A 15,651-nucleotide genomic window follows, 5' to 3' on the forward strand; every position below is an offset into this window, starting at 1 on the left:
TTGGAATTGCTTCTTTCATTAATTAACACACCTTTGAGGCTTTTTTTATCACAGCAAAGATATCAAAAGCTGGCGTGAAGAATATGTGCATGTATAGGTCACCTGGACATCGCCATGAATTTGACCCACTAGCTTCCTAAACCCTTTAAGATGCTTAAAGTAATGACGGTATTCACATACACGAAGACACGCTGGACTTGTGTGACGCTCCAGGCTCATTAGTAAGAAAGTACGACTGGGTACATCTGTACCTTCTTAGGGACAGCTGGCGACCAAGAAGTAATGAGCTGGCGTCCTTAACATCTCAGTTGGACAAGAGTGTCTTTACCAAAGAAGATTGAATGTCACAGTCCGGTACCGACTTGATCACACGATCTTCAATAGATCTTTGCCGTAGCAGGTGACCATTACGGCACTAATGAATACACTTTTTGTCATCTCGAAACCAGCACGGGGGACTGTCCAATTTAGCAGCGACGCTTGATTAAGTGTCCCCCGAAGCTGTACTGCATAAAAATCCTAACGGCCAAGTTAGAAAACACTAACGCCCGCCCGCCATGTTTTGAACTACCGGTCAGCCAGGTTACAAACGCCCTCAGATATGATAGACTACCAGCCGGCCGCAGTGGCGCTACCGTATTCACCGTATTCACCAACAGAGCATTGGATGTGGAACACAGATATGAGTATCATTGCGACCTCGCGCGACCATTGTCAGAAATCGAATGCCACCTAATCAGACAGTTCCTCAATACACGCATGGTTTTAATACTAGCAAAGCGGGAAATTGTTTTGCATCTTTAAAACTCGAAAAATAGTTGCGTGCTCCTATAATCATCAGAGGGTGTCATGTTCATCTCCTGATTATGTATCTTATGAATTCACTTTGCCAATATTGTAAAAGGGCAAATTTAAAGGCCACTTTGAACCAAAAATGGTACAGAAGGCACCAAAGACGCCATTCTGTCAGCTTGTATGTGAAATAAAAACCTGAAAAATATGTTTATTCGTAACAACGGCTTCATGGCCTAGTGGGTAAGACGGTCAGGATCAAGTTGTGAGGGTGCCGTGTTCGAACCCGCTCGATGAATATTTTTTCAGTTTTTCTTTTCACGAGTGTGTCTCTGTGACCTGTCTCGTCAATGAACTTGTTGTTTGTGCATTCAAGTGAGACCAGACGCTGGGTGTCTTTCAAATTTCAAGTGCAGTTGGTTGTTTGATGGTCATACGTGTGTGTTTTCTAACTCAGCCGTTAGGGTTTTTATGCATGGATGTCAGCTTGTCACAACAAAATATGTTCGATTGCAACTACATGATAATAGAATTTTGTAATTTTATCATCTGTACTTAACTCGAGACACCAGAACTATAACGTATGAAACACATTTTATAACACCCAGTATGTAATTTGTTTTCAAATGATGTGGGGCACGATTTCGATTTGCATGTATATTCTCTGGGAGATTAATGAGTTGACATTGAAACGACCATGTCTGAGGGCACTTTGAGAAAGGAAATATTCGACTATCAGGAGCTCCTTGAAACTCGACTCATTTTCCAATAATCTGCCGTCAGATTGGATTTGATCTCGGTCATTGCGTGGGTCTCAACTTGAAGAAGCTTGTATCTGAGGTGGTGGTTCATCACGTCACTTATCGACCTTAGACATGGCCGTTCCAATGTTAACACATCAGGTTCTTCAGTCATAAAGTTTCTTCTTTATCCTTCACCTCGCAATCAAAAGAATTCAGGCCATGACCATTACATGGTCCATTGTCGCTAAACAAAGCGCGCTCGCACCTTGGCCTAAGCTTCCATTGTTCTACAGTCTTATCAGGCCAAATCTTGATATCAACGACTTTCATGGAGTCGATTGACCTAAGCTGCCAAGGGAAAGTAAACGTTGCGCTCCTTTTCTCTTACAATGGGTGGCCAGCTTTCTGGTCAGCCTAAGTTTACAGCTTGGCCTACTTTAGAAATAACAATTCCCCAAAAACAACGGCTCGGGGTTGGAGAGCTTGCCTATTAATAATGAATAGGAGAAGTAACCCAGGAATCTTTTCGTTGGTTTCGTTTCTGTGCTCGAATCGCAGTAGTCAAAATGACAGTTAGCCATCACTGTATCATCAATTCAAAAGCACGCCCGGCAGTTACTTTCGCATGGCATGGATTGCTCTCAATGAATAAATAATTGCATCCTTTCATTTCAAAACATTTTCGATGTCATCACTTCGACAACTAAAAGAGGGCATACATCAACTGCGTCGCTATTAATCATTCTCCATTGAAACACTCAAGGACCACCTGAGACATTTATACAGTAGCTGTAATTTTATAAATGTTTTGTAAGAATGATGAATTTGTTTTTTTCCATCGATCGCCACGAGAAAGAACATTCGGGTAACGCTGAGGAAATCATTTAGATTGCTTTCTTCCTCGTGCGTAGTCGAATTCACTCCATGGACAGTCCTATGATGGGGATTCTCCATCGTCGATCTATTATGGATCCATATTGATGGGTCTATGATGACGATTCTTCCTAATACATTCTCGGATGGTACATGGATGGAACATTGATGATTAATCTCCGTCAAAATCCAGACATTGACACTTTTCTTGTGTATACATTTGTCATTGATGATTTGAATAGGTTTTCATACGATCAATTCAAAACCTAATACCAGATTCATGTAGCATTTGTAATATGCAAGCACCCATTACGGCACTCTGCTGGCTCTATTCACGGTGCCCTCATCCCAAATCAAAATACTGATGAAATAGCACTTAAATAAAAAGTGGCATTCATCTTCAATCCTGCCTTGTTTGTACTCATAATATAATTGATGGAGTAAAGTTGTCCTGGATCCGGTGCGAATTTATTTGGCCGATGTATCATCCATGCAATCAATCACGGCCATTGAACTGGCGGCGTGTGTATTCCAATATAGTGCATTTAGCGAGCATTAACTTTTTTTTCTATCATTCAACTTTCTGATCGGGAGAGTGGCCGTAGCAGTATAGATAGGAGAGGACATTTTTCGTAGTTTTTTTGTTGTAGTTATTGTCTGACCTGTGTTGCGGTCACATTATTACATAGGAAAGATATCATTAGAATACCCCGACCATGAAATACGTCAATCGAATCTTTATCCCAGGAATTAACTTGAGGTAAACCTGGCTGTATTCTCAGACAGCACGATAGAGAACAGAATATAATTTTGCCCCGCCTCCAGTGTCTTTCGAGATATATGTACAGGTTTTTCAGAAAACTTACCTTTGGAAAAAGGCCATGCTATGAACGACCTAAATTCGCCATGCCCCGATTGTGTAAAAACTGGTTGCTCTTGGATTTCATTTCTGGTACCAATCTTTAGATTTGATTCCTGAGTACGATTGCATTTCCTATCTTCCAACTTTTCATCTTCTACATGTTTACACCAACCATTTTTAATCTGATGTGCGGGCTACTTTAGTTACAGTCTCAGAGCATACATGTCTCTTGAGGGCGTTAGTTAATACCGATAACAATATTTGCTCTGGTTTCTAAATTGTTGCTTAACCAAGGACACAAGTCGGATTTATCACGCACAGGGTTCTGCTGCCAGATAATCTTTTTACAGATGCACGATGCAAAAATTGGAACATGTTGATGTTTATTTTGCGGCATACGGCCAAAGAGGCTGTTAAGTTGCAGTAAATACCATAAGGTAATGACGGGTGGCATCAGGGGAAATCATATATGGATCAAGAGCTGAATTTATTACACAACAACCTTCGTCTTCTGCTTATTGTTATGAGATTTGATGCGTTTTCGCCGCTGAGGGCTGGCCTGATGCAATGATCTAATTTCGTTTGTGGACTGAGTTTGGACATTTGCGGTTGTTTTTTTTATGTTACAATAGAATTACTTCGGCACAGATAATAATGTTATTGCATAGTTTTCAGTTAAACTGGTAGACTCAACGCGAAGTAAGTTACTAGTTTCTTCGAATCTTCTGATCAATTTCGTCTATAATTAGAAACATGGTGACGTCACACTAATTGCCGTTCAGTTTTATCTAGCGTAAGTCTCGAAGTCTATATTATCTTAAAGAAGATTTAAGCAAAATTGGCACCCACGAACATGATCCTGATTTAATAAACCAGAAGTCACAGCATCTCACCAGCGTGTGCCCTCAGTATCTTCACCATCTCATCCGAGAACCTAAGATGGTCGGGTATTTACAAACGAGGAGCCGGGTGAGCGTAACATCAACTAATCCTTGCTACTGATGCCAACACACGAGTATCAATCGCTAACGAGGAGAAGTCAATATTATTGATAGCCTGAGGGGGTTCCGGGATCCGCTTCTGGGCCTTGAGGGATGCATCCATCTCTTCATCATTAGGGACTCGGTCAATAAAACACGTTGAAGGAAGTATTCCGTATCGCATATGAGAATGTGTTTATGATGCGCAGTAACTTAGTGGGAAAAATCCTCCTGCTAGTGACTTGAAATGAAACAGTGAAAGAACGATTCGATCCGTGATATCTATCGAGAATAATATCCAATCAGCTAATTAAGTGTATTGTGTTATAGACTAACTCTTCAATGTCTTCTTATGAAATCGGTGAACAATATCATTATTTGAGTATTCAACGTAATTCAATTTACGAATGCATCATATTCATAGGATTTTCAATTGTATTGATCGAGGTCTGATGATGCACAGTCAGATATCGAAAAACTACGAAATTCAGTTCATTAGGAACACGTGTTTAAACGTGTCTTCTTTATCTTCTTCTTTCCTTTCTTCTCCTTTTCTGACCTCGTTCTCGTTCGTATTCGTATTTCTTCTTCTTCTGCATGAGTTCATCGTTCGCTATGCGTACATTATCAAGTACAAGTAGTACTCCGATCGCGACTGCTGATGAATTCGAAGATGTATTTTCTTCGAAAGGTATATTGTGCTTGAAGATATGTTGTAGCAAGAATGTAAGCTATCCCCACTCCCCTCCCCCTTCCAGTGGCTGGACTATAACTTCCGTCAAAGCCAGGTCTGGAATATCTTATTGCCAGACACTGACTTTGACCAGCACAAATCCCTACTTAAAATATATTTACCAATAACCTTGTTAGTGTTTGTGAACGCTATTTGCGTTTACAACCATGCAGATTCGGTCGACTCATTTACACTTTGATAATGATGTTGACCAGTTCGAACTCCTCCGTTTGATATACTTACCAAGGCTATGTTGTCTATGTGAAAATGTGAAAGTGCACTGCCTTTGCTTACACTGTGCAAGCCTGGCATTAAGAAGACAGGTATCCAGAAACCTACCAAACAATATCACTGCTTCTTCTCAATAACAGCGCAGTGTTCAGTTCATCTTCTGAAAAAATGCTTTCAAGAAGAAACATGGCCCGCTGAGCGAACGATCCATATGTTTGCCTCAAAGGGCAAGGATCAGATCGCGCACTGGCCTACCCGGGGAGACTGACTGCGACCTGAGCTTCTGTAAGCAAATCCTTGACACGAATCAGTCATGGAGATGCCAGAGGTCTAGGTGTTGGGGGAAGAGAAAAAAAGCAAGACATCCTGGTTTTAGTTAGTTGGCATTACACGAACGATGTATTTGAGACTTTGGTTTACCTTACAGGGGTAAGCTTACAGGTTTCCTGTGGAATCGGTGCTAAGTGAGCGCCCAATGATACGCTCAATGTACACCATTCTGTACACACAGGTGTCCTATAATGAGTTGTGTTAAGTCAGATAAGCTCATCCGCGAAACAAAATACGTGACATCAAATTGGTCTTTAAAGCAGTCCGGGTAATCTTCCGCACTGCCTTACCCGGTATGTCTGTGGCTGTGACTTCAGCTCTGTGTGTAACGCCCTTCCACACACCCCAATCCTGGACTCCATATTGCGAAAGGTTAGTTCATTTTGAGGGGCGTAAGGCCCGCATTTATTATTTTTATCCGATTGTACCCCTCCAACGCTGTAATGGGAGGGCCTTGTTTCTATTGTGTTGCAAATGTAAACCAATACCTTTACGCACTGTGTTTTTGTTAAGTTGGGATGAAACGTAGATGCATGGGTGTACCTAGCTAAAAAACATAACAAAAATGCCTGGAATTCCATAATATAGCTACCATGTAACAATGGCTCAGTAGCACTTTATGTAAGCGATCGCGCAAAGCCCGACAGCTAGAAAGAGCGAACGATAAATCAGAATATTAACGCCTGAGAACTCAGTACTTAGGTTTTCGTAAAAACTTCAAGAGACTTGTTTTTAAATGAAAATAAGGCGAATTATGAGTGGCAAATATAACTAATTAGCAAAAAATCGTTTTGTCTAAGTTTTTACTATTGCGTATCAAGCACGCTTTGCGGGGTTCACCGTGTTGCCAGGAGGTAAACGATACATTGGCAAATATCCCGGTGACATAACCAACTGTTTAGCAGGGAACAAGTTGTGGGACAAAGGAAATTTGCCGCCGGTTCAACTTAAAAAGAGGGTCGGCTACATAAAGTAAACGTTGTCACCTGTTACATGTCATTTCATGAACTAAGTCATTTCCAAAGAGTGGGCTATTACAGACGACTCACGATGTCAATTTTCACCATTCCATAACACGTTATTCAAGATGATGTCACTTTTCATCTATGTTAATGGTATGTCATGTCATCAAACCTAAGTCAATTAACGAACATCCTCGTGACATAATTCACCATAACTATGACAAGTGACTGTGTGAATCTTATGTAAGCAAGGCCTTACCAATAATGGCTCCATTGAATAATTACAACCGACCGATCAGCGACGCACCCTATTGCCGCGTTGCCAATAGCAGCACGGTAGCGGATTGCTTGTGATCGGAGCTCCTTCAGTTGCACCTGGCTGAGCGTCAGTATCTAGTGATCATCGCTCCAGTACGGATACCTATAACACTATTCATATGGCTCTAGGAATACTATGGGACGTACAATTAAGGTAGGGTCAATTTACTGTCATTCGTGTGTTTACTATCATCTTTGTCATTGCTATTCAATTAACTCGTCAGTTTCAAGGTTACTATTGAAAATAATGAATTATATTCGGGAAGGGAAGGCATTACTCTGTGCAATAGCTCCGCTTGATAACTGATATTAGACATATGTTTCTATTTCAGCACTTCTTCATGTTGTTCGACAATATTGTAAACGAGAAGTTTTTGCGGGCGAATCGCCGCAAATAACCTTAATTCGATAAAAGACAAAATTCACGAAATAAATTGAAAGATATCAAAAAGGCATTTGGTAGTTTAGTAATCAGCCGAAATAATCATCTTTATACATACATCACATTTTCATTTTGCCATTTTTGCGTTCGCGAGAATATTAGTCATCTCAGAAACATGTTATCATAATGAAAACGTGTTATCTGATGATGAATTCCATCTTACCTCTAGTTTCCATCATCGTCGCGGTCCATGCAGCTTAACCTTGAAAACAAAACGTGACTTTCAGGTAGCATGACTATTGGAACTGCTGAGTTAGAGATTTAAACCAACTTCGTTTTGATATACATGTACTTAGTAGTGTTGTTTTTATACACACTGAGGTTAGAGGTTCACTTGGCCGTGTTGCGCAATATTTGCTTCACATGAATTCATATATTCCTTAAAATCGCTTTTCTGTGAAATGTACTGAAGTATTTGATATTCTCTTTTCATCATTTGATCCATTATACATCAATTAAAATGAACCCAGTGGTCGAAATAGCTCTGTCTTTGTGTCTGAACCAACGATTCTAGTCAAAGACCCTCGGTTACTTTGGTAATAAGAGAATTCCGTTTAAAGAATAATATCTCCACTTTATGTTATTTGAGGTTAACAATAATAAGCTGTCGATACAAACTATGCTTTTGATCGCTTTTACTCAAGAAACGCTCATGAAATTATAATCGAAGTCCTAAACGAGGTGTATTCGTCGGGATATGCCTTCATTTTAGATTTTAGGCCATCATTGGTCTATTTGAAACTTTTATCCGATGTCAGCTGGTACGTTATGTTTTCATGAATTCCAGTCCAATGGCCTTAGATGAGATCGTATCTAAACTAATTATATTTACTATGATTCGCTGGTTCAAGTAATGCATAAAGAGCCTCCTCGCACAAGGCTGCACTTTCAAATGCTAAGTTTGGCTATTGGTGAACCCACTTCATAAGTGCTCCTCCATCGGGTAAGTGCCACCAGTAGAGAGGCGCAAAATGAAGTAGCTCTCACTGAATAGGCAGTTCCCCAAATACTCAATGAAGCATTCAACTGCAGGGAAATTGAAGATGAACTTTTTTCTGTTCCCCGCGGAGGATCGCTGTTCGCTTCTATGATTAGTGTTCTATTCAGTGTGGTCTATCATTTAAAAAGGCTGTGCAAACTGCTTTTTGGTTTTTTTTTGAAAATGCGTTCAAATTTCGGTTATGCACTTTAGATCTCATTCAAATCACTTTGGTCGGTTGAATCGTTAGCTTCGAGATGTGGTATACACCTGCGTTCAGTTAGTGTAACCTATAGATTCAAAGCCAGTTTGCCGTCATTTCGACTATGTTCGACTTCGTCTCTCACCAAACACACGCAGCTATGAATCCAAATTTTGTGTATGATATTCTGGACAGTTTGGCGAGTAATGTGGCATTCTGCCTCCGGATATTTTGAGATAACGGCCCGGGTTTAGATTGAAAGAAGCTGATGTTTCGACCCATTTCACTGCGCAAGCATAAACGACGCCCTCTGAAATGTCATGCATGAGTCACTGTCTGCAGACTTCTCACAGCAGATATCTCTGGACCGCCTCATCAAATGTGTAATGTACCTGGCAAAACATACTAGCGTTTTATGAGAGTTCAGTAACCTCATCAATATGCAATGGTGGTCCTCTCTCATCACGGTTCGAGATTGGAACAGCTCGCAAGACACTCTCTCTGAACCTACACAACACCAAAGTATAGAGAGAAAGATCATAACAATAAATCATGCTGATGAGTTCAGCAATGTGACTTTAATTAGGCGCATACGTCTTCCGACAGAAAAATACGGATATTCACCTTTCACACCAGGTTTAAAAATTTATGAACAACAGCAATGCCGTCCTGCCTCACACCTTCGGTATTGCCGCCGAAATGGAAACAGACCAGGTGATGATATTTGAATTGACCTCTCTTTGCTTAGAGTATTTGGCATGGCAGAAGTCACGTGCTCAAATTGGTGTGTTTTTTGCATAGGAAAAGCACCTCGATCGACTGGGAGGGACTGGCGTACTTTTCTAATCGGTGTTCTTACAACATTGCCTCACATCACTTCTGCTGATGCCGTCTATGGTTCGTTTGTTCGGACTCTGGTGTGTCAAACTCCTCACTCGACTGAAAGTGTTTTTCTCTCTGAAAGCGTAACATACCATAGTAAAGTGCTTAGAAACAAAAAGAGTCAGTGGATTTTAAGCTGATTGCTGAGTCGGCATGATTCTGATGTTATTGACAGGATCCAGCCTGGTTTACATACGATTCACGCCGTCACTGGTCACTCTTCACGTATCAAATGTCACTTGTCACGAGCAAGTTTGTTAATTGACTTAGGCTTGAAAACGTGACATGAACGATATTAGGTCCAAAGTGACCTGAATTCTATCTATGTGCTTGTTGTTTGGAAATGATTTGCTTATATGTCATATGAGCAAGTTGATTGATTGACATTGGCTTGCAAACATGACATGGCATGAAAATAAAGGAGAACCGTGAACCGCTTGTAGCCCAATCTTTTAAAATGGCCTGTTCGTTCTTAATCGAGGGACCAGTTTCTCTCATAAAACTTAGTTTTTCTCTTTTGGAAGCCTAAGAACCATCAGGTAATCATTTAGGGCCAATAAAAAAGAATATATATTAGACGTTTTTTTAAAGTGTCACACGGCACAAGTGAGAACATGAACTGGATCTAAAACCAGTCTTTGTGCTTCCAGAAACGTTCATCCAACAAAACACTTTATGGTCCAATGTAGGCATTTTATCAGATCGGTCGAAACCGTTACTATGTAGGAATGTGCAACTCACCTGTGCAGTGTTTAGCCCGTAAATTTGATCAATGGCTAACTAGAAGCACTTCATTCACGAGGCCCATCCATGTGGAGGATGCTAAATATTTACAACCAAGAGCTGAATGTTGTTTGAATCCAACCGCGTGTTTACTTGTCCATAGATATCCAGAGCTGCTGTCAATACACTCATCACTTCGCAGGCCAGGGGTGAGCTATTTCTTCAAAGTATTTATTTTTATGATTCTGATTTTTTGCAGCTTTTGTAGAGGAATCATGGCTAAATCAAAATCAGTAATACTTGCAACTATCTTTTTAATCTTTTTGTCGAGCACAGATTGCTGGGACCAAATATTCCTCTTCACGTTGATAACGATAGAACGTCAGTGTAGCAAAAATTCCGGTTCTAAAGAGCTTAAAAACATATCTACAGGTGCCTGTCATACATCCCCTGTTATCGATGATAAACTTCTGGCAAGAAATTCACACTCCTGCCTTAAGATATTAAACGCATTTGTAACAGTCGGCGACGAATAGGAATTGAGAAAAAAAACACACTCAATCTCCAGCAGACAGGCACGCCATTAGCTTAGAAAGGAAGCAAAAACTGTCGAGATTTCATCACACTTCAAAGAATCCCCGTCTTTGGGCGAGAGAAAAATACATCTTTCTAATTCCAGCTCCTTGAAGATGCAAGAATTTTAAAAAGGTATTTCTCGCTGACGAGAATTGCAATGAATTATGAATTCTAATAGCGTTGACTAAGATTGGTCGCTTCAATGCGACGTCTTAGGAGGCATAAGTCCGCAAATTGTTTTTGGTCTGCTATATGATGATGTGTTTCGAATGTGCACCAGTTTTTTAGTGTCTCTGGCGAACATCAGTGCCATTTTCGAGAATGTCTTAGTCATTGCTTTCTGATCGACTTATCATAGCTGCGCCGATCTGTTCACTACAAAACGGTGTCTTTGGGACTCGGAGTTGATAAAGTCACGTCTCTGTAGTGTTTGGGGCATATTGCAGTATTGTTTCAGAGATACAGCGGTGATCATTGCCTTTTTGTTTTGGTAATAGGAGAAACGCTAGGAATACAAAAGTGCAGCGCAGTAGATGGCGTACAGTGGGTAATGAGCCCGACTCCTAACCGAAAAGCCTTCGGTTCGAGTCACTTTTGGTCGACCCATTTCTTTACCGTTAGTTTTCGAAGGTTATGAGCGCTTTGTAGTTGCTCATTAGCATTCACCTTCAAGACTATATGGGGTGACGAAGTGCTCTGACGAAGGATCATCCTATGGAATAGCGCATTAAGAAATCGAACGAAAACTTTTGAAAATATGACTTGTTATCTTTCACACTCAACTGATGAGCTCGACATGGAAAATGAAATCATGATATGTTTCGGAAAGATGATCACCAAACGATAAAAAGCTCTGGGGCAGTTAGCCTTCATCTTCTTCCAGCAAAGGAGCGAACAACTACGCGAACGGATAGGCCTATTACCTTACAATCAATGAGAACTGCACACTGATGAAAACTATGACATGAACATGATGAAACCTCCTGACGTATGCAATTAATTGACGACGATGATGCAGGAAATTGAGCCAATTTCTTGCTTCGTCTTTTCCACGTCAAATGCAATGTGCAGATATTGCTGCATCGCGCTCTTAATTGGATTCCAGCAGAGACTCTATTGCGAGTTACAGTGCTGGCTCTCGCTGAATGGTAGTGTGCTGTTCGATGTTGCATGTCATTGTCAACATAAACTCAGATACTGGCGAATTGATCATATACATCAATACACTTTCATTATGACACGATACAAAAAGCGGGCTACATACGATTCACGAGGTCACTTTTCACCCTCACGTCGTGTTTTCAAGCCTAAGTCAGTTAACTCGTGACAAGTGAAACATGACAAATGACAAAGTGATTCCATTATAACTCCGGCCGAAGGGGTAGATGCACTAGCATAACGTTAGTGATGCTCATCATGTGTTGGAAGCATTCGAAAGACGTTCTGACACTTTCCAGAGAGAGTAATGAGTCGTCGGCAAGAGCGGGCTAAAAGATAGATGAGAAGCGGCCAAAGATCGCGATATGATGTACACCTCGTGCGTTACAAGCATTTGGAATGGCATTGCATGAATTCCCTGCCTAAGCATGTGCACTTCCTGTAATAGATACCGACTTTCTGTCTGCAAGATAGATGCTCATAGTCATATCCATCAACAGATTAAGCAGCTGCCACTTAATTCGAAATTGATTGTTAAGAATAAAGCACAAGCATACATGTATACATACATCGTACACCTTATTTCATTAACGCTAGTTTTGTATCTAGTCAAACCAAATCCATTGCAAAAAGATGCACAAAGGTGATCTAGATGCATTAAACGCTGCACACAGGATTTCCTCTCTAAATGTGTTGCACTTCCTGCTGCAGCAATCACTTTGAGTGGCACCTCCCTTGATTAATTAATTAGATGAAATTGCAATAATGGGAAACCACGTCACTGTGACATTCTCTCTATATGAAGAAGCCGTTGCTATTTCTGGCGATCGAGGTTTGTTGACAGTGCGATGTACAGAATACATGGAATGCCATTAGTACCTTATGAAAAGTTCTGAATAGCCAAAAGAGGACATACTGTATGATGTATAGAATATAGAAAACGTACTCTCATAACTATCACTGTAATCTACCAAGTGCAGCCAACTATTTCTAAAGGGGAAGCTATGGCATTTCTTTTGGATTCGTGATTGAAAGAACCTACGGCGGTAACATCAGCATATTCTTCACTGAGAACAGCGGATAAACTTCTGGCGTCTAGGAAAAGTATGCCAGCTTCATATGCTTGTTTGGATAATTGTACGAAATACATAGAATGAACGTTTGAATATCGCATGATAAGTTTGGAGATCGACTGGCGCTCTAACCACGTCTGTAATATTGTTGAAATGTTGCTAATCGGACAACTTCTGTTTTCAAAAGACATTAGGAATGCTTATCGCAAGTCTAGTATGTTATGTTTGGACTAACAGCAGGTCCGAGTTTGTGTAAGAAATACTGAGGTTTTAAGCGATAATGATTTGGAATGTTGGCTTGCGGAATAACGATACTGTTAATATGCTATAGCTATGCATCCGGAAGCTAGCAAAGCCGGTTTGAAGCCAAACAGACTTAACCACTTAGTCTTGCCTTCAAAGTGGAATTGGCGAGTCAGCCATTTCTTTTAGCTAATTCACCAGTGAAACTTCATGTGGTCAAAAACAACTTTACATAAGGCTATTTTGAAATCAAGACACCTTCTCCATCGCACCATGTGTGTTGGTTTCTTCTGCTTCAAAAAGACTTTGCAACGCTCCACGTGTTATTACGCAGCCTTCGTTAGAACATAACAGTACAAAGGTCTATCCCAGCCCGAGCTTAGAAGCTTTGATTGGCAGCAAAGTGGTTCAGGAGCTGCCTTATTGATTGATTAATGTATCATGCATTAGGAATGGTATTGTACTGTGGAATAATGATCCGTCCTGAATTCGAGCACGTTACGAACGTGCTAATTGCTCTGGGTTCGTCTGAAGTGCTCATTACTCGAATTACTACTCAGTCAAGCTATTGAAACCTCGATCAGGTGTGATTCGTCAACAATAGCTACATATAGCATTTGTTTCAGCGTAGCGGAGATTCTATTCTTCTTCTTCAACACTGTAGATCGTTCGGAAACAAATCAAATGCAACGTGGCACATATAATTGAGAACGTGTTGTCACACAGAGAGGAAAAGTCCATTGACTGTGTTACTTGGTATGTGGGGGGGGGGGGGGGGGGGGGTTAGCAAGTGGACATCTCATGCGGCCTGGATATAAGCTCATTGAGGGTGGACGTTGACCTGGCGGAGTGGATTTGGCCACCCTAAATTCAAAAAATCTGCTCAATGGACTCTTCCACAGTAAAAAGTTGGAAAAGAATTCTCTCACTTAAGAGACTGTAACCTACAGTACTCATCGAATTGGCTTTTCTACAGAACAGTAATCTAATCTTGCTTGGCCACATGAAAAAAACACATCCTATTCAAACCACGTTTCCTTCCAGTATTCACAGTTACTATCGATCTTGGTTTTTCTACTCAAGATCACAGTGGTGAATTTCTCGTCGCCTCGTTTTTTATTCCTTAGACGAAATATGATCTGCGTTACTTTGGTTCAATCGATGCAATTTCAATGCGGCTTCACTCTCGGTTAACGCGATATGAAACTTTAAACCTGCACACTCTGTCGCCTTCTGGCACTTTTTCTGTATCAAATAATGAGATTTCTGAGCATTTGTGGTGACAATCCAATTCTTCATCACCAAACGGGCTTCTCTGTCCTTTTTTCGTCTTTGTCCGTATTTGTCCAGTGTTTGATTTTTTCATCTGACGGAATATCAGATAACTTCCTGACTAAGTCACGTCTTAGGCTGCGTTCGCAAATCATTTGACGCAACGATGTCTGACCATATGTATTTGCGTTACAGCCCTTTACACAGCTACCGAAACCAAAATTATCGTCGTTGATAGAATCCGTATACAAAACCTTCATATGCACGTTTGTCATACCAAGGAACGTGAACATCAAACAAACAACACGTTAATAAGACAAATATTGATAACTTGCCTGAAGCACTTTCAGCGCAGCCAGTGGATGCATCGTTATCCAATTGTCTTGCCAGCTCCTAATTAAGTAATTGATGTTCCAGAAGATATTTTCCCTCGAGATGGGTAACATGAGTAATAGGCAAGAAGAGCCCCTGAGGGAGTGACGAATAGGAGCGGTACTGATGAAGTAGCGCAGTGGAGGAGTGACTTGTGATCTAGGAAGATCATAGGTTCGAGTCTCTGTGACCACCACTCGGTACTTTAACTCGCCCAAAATGGCCAAGTGTATCACAGTGTGTGCTCATTGGTTCCTAGAGAAAGGATTCTGGATTAAGTTTGGGAATGATTGTATTGGTTTGAGATAGTATAGTTCTACAGTTTCAACACGCAGCATGATTAGGTCTTGCGTTCAGTCTCTTTTCATTCCATATCATTTATTGCTATACGATGTGTATGATGCTACTAGTTCTCTAGTCGCAGCTGTAGCTTTACTGGAGATTTCCTCCCCATAGGAAAGATACTTATCAACATGGAAACCTTACAAAAGTCGGAATCCCTGATTACAGGATATAAAAACGTTCGCTGAAGCTATTGGGTCCTGATTAAAACTTGTAACGGAAAATGCTGCAGGGACAATTTGTCGTCGTGAATTGTGCTGATTGAGTTGCCAGGTGTCTGGTTGTGTTTGGGTATGAGGTCCGATGATTGATAATATGTTGAGAGGAGTTTTGATTGCACTAGTTTGGAGCGTGTGGTGCAAGAAATTGCTCGCTGTTCTCAGGGCCCAGCTCCTTTCTGACTCGCTCGTCCACAGTCTTTTCGTTCTGATACGTTGCGAGTGAAAACACAAACCGTATGTAAATTTAACCGATTGGCCTGCATGAGGCATTGGCTCGGATAGCTTGAAGTCTCACATCCAATCTCACGATCATTCTGTGCCGGAAAAAAACCGAATCGGATC

The 15,651-nt window shown here is 40.9% G+C and overlaps 1 protein-coding gene across 3 annotated transcripts in view; it reads left to right on the top strand.

Annotated features, from left to right (window-relative positions):
• Nucleotides 1-6,890: 6,890 nt before the first annotated feature.
• LOC135503295 (glycine receptor subunit alphaZ1-like) overlaps nucleotides 6,891-15,651 on the top strand; it is a 69,793-nt gene continuing 61,032 nt past the window's right edge. For all 3 annotated transcript variants that reach the window (XM_064796806.1, XM_064796809.1, XM_064796807.1), the window contains exon 1: nucleotides 6,891-6,978. The gene's annotated coding sequence lies outside the window, so the exon portion shown is untranslated. The remainder of the gene's footprint in view (nucleotides 6,979-15,651) is intronic.

This window comes from Lineus longissimus, chromosome 19, assembly GCF_910592395.1.
Source record: "Lineus longissimus chromosome 19, tnLinLong1.2, whole genome shotgun sequence".
Lineage (NCBI taxonomy): Eukaryota > Metazoa > Nemertea > Pilidiophora > Heteronemertea > Lineidae > Lineus > Lineus longissimus.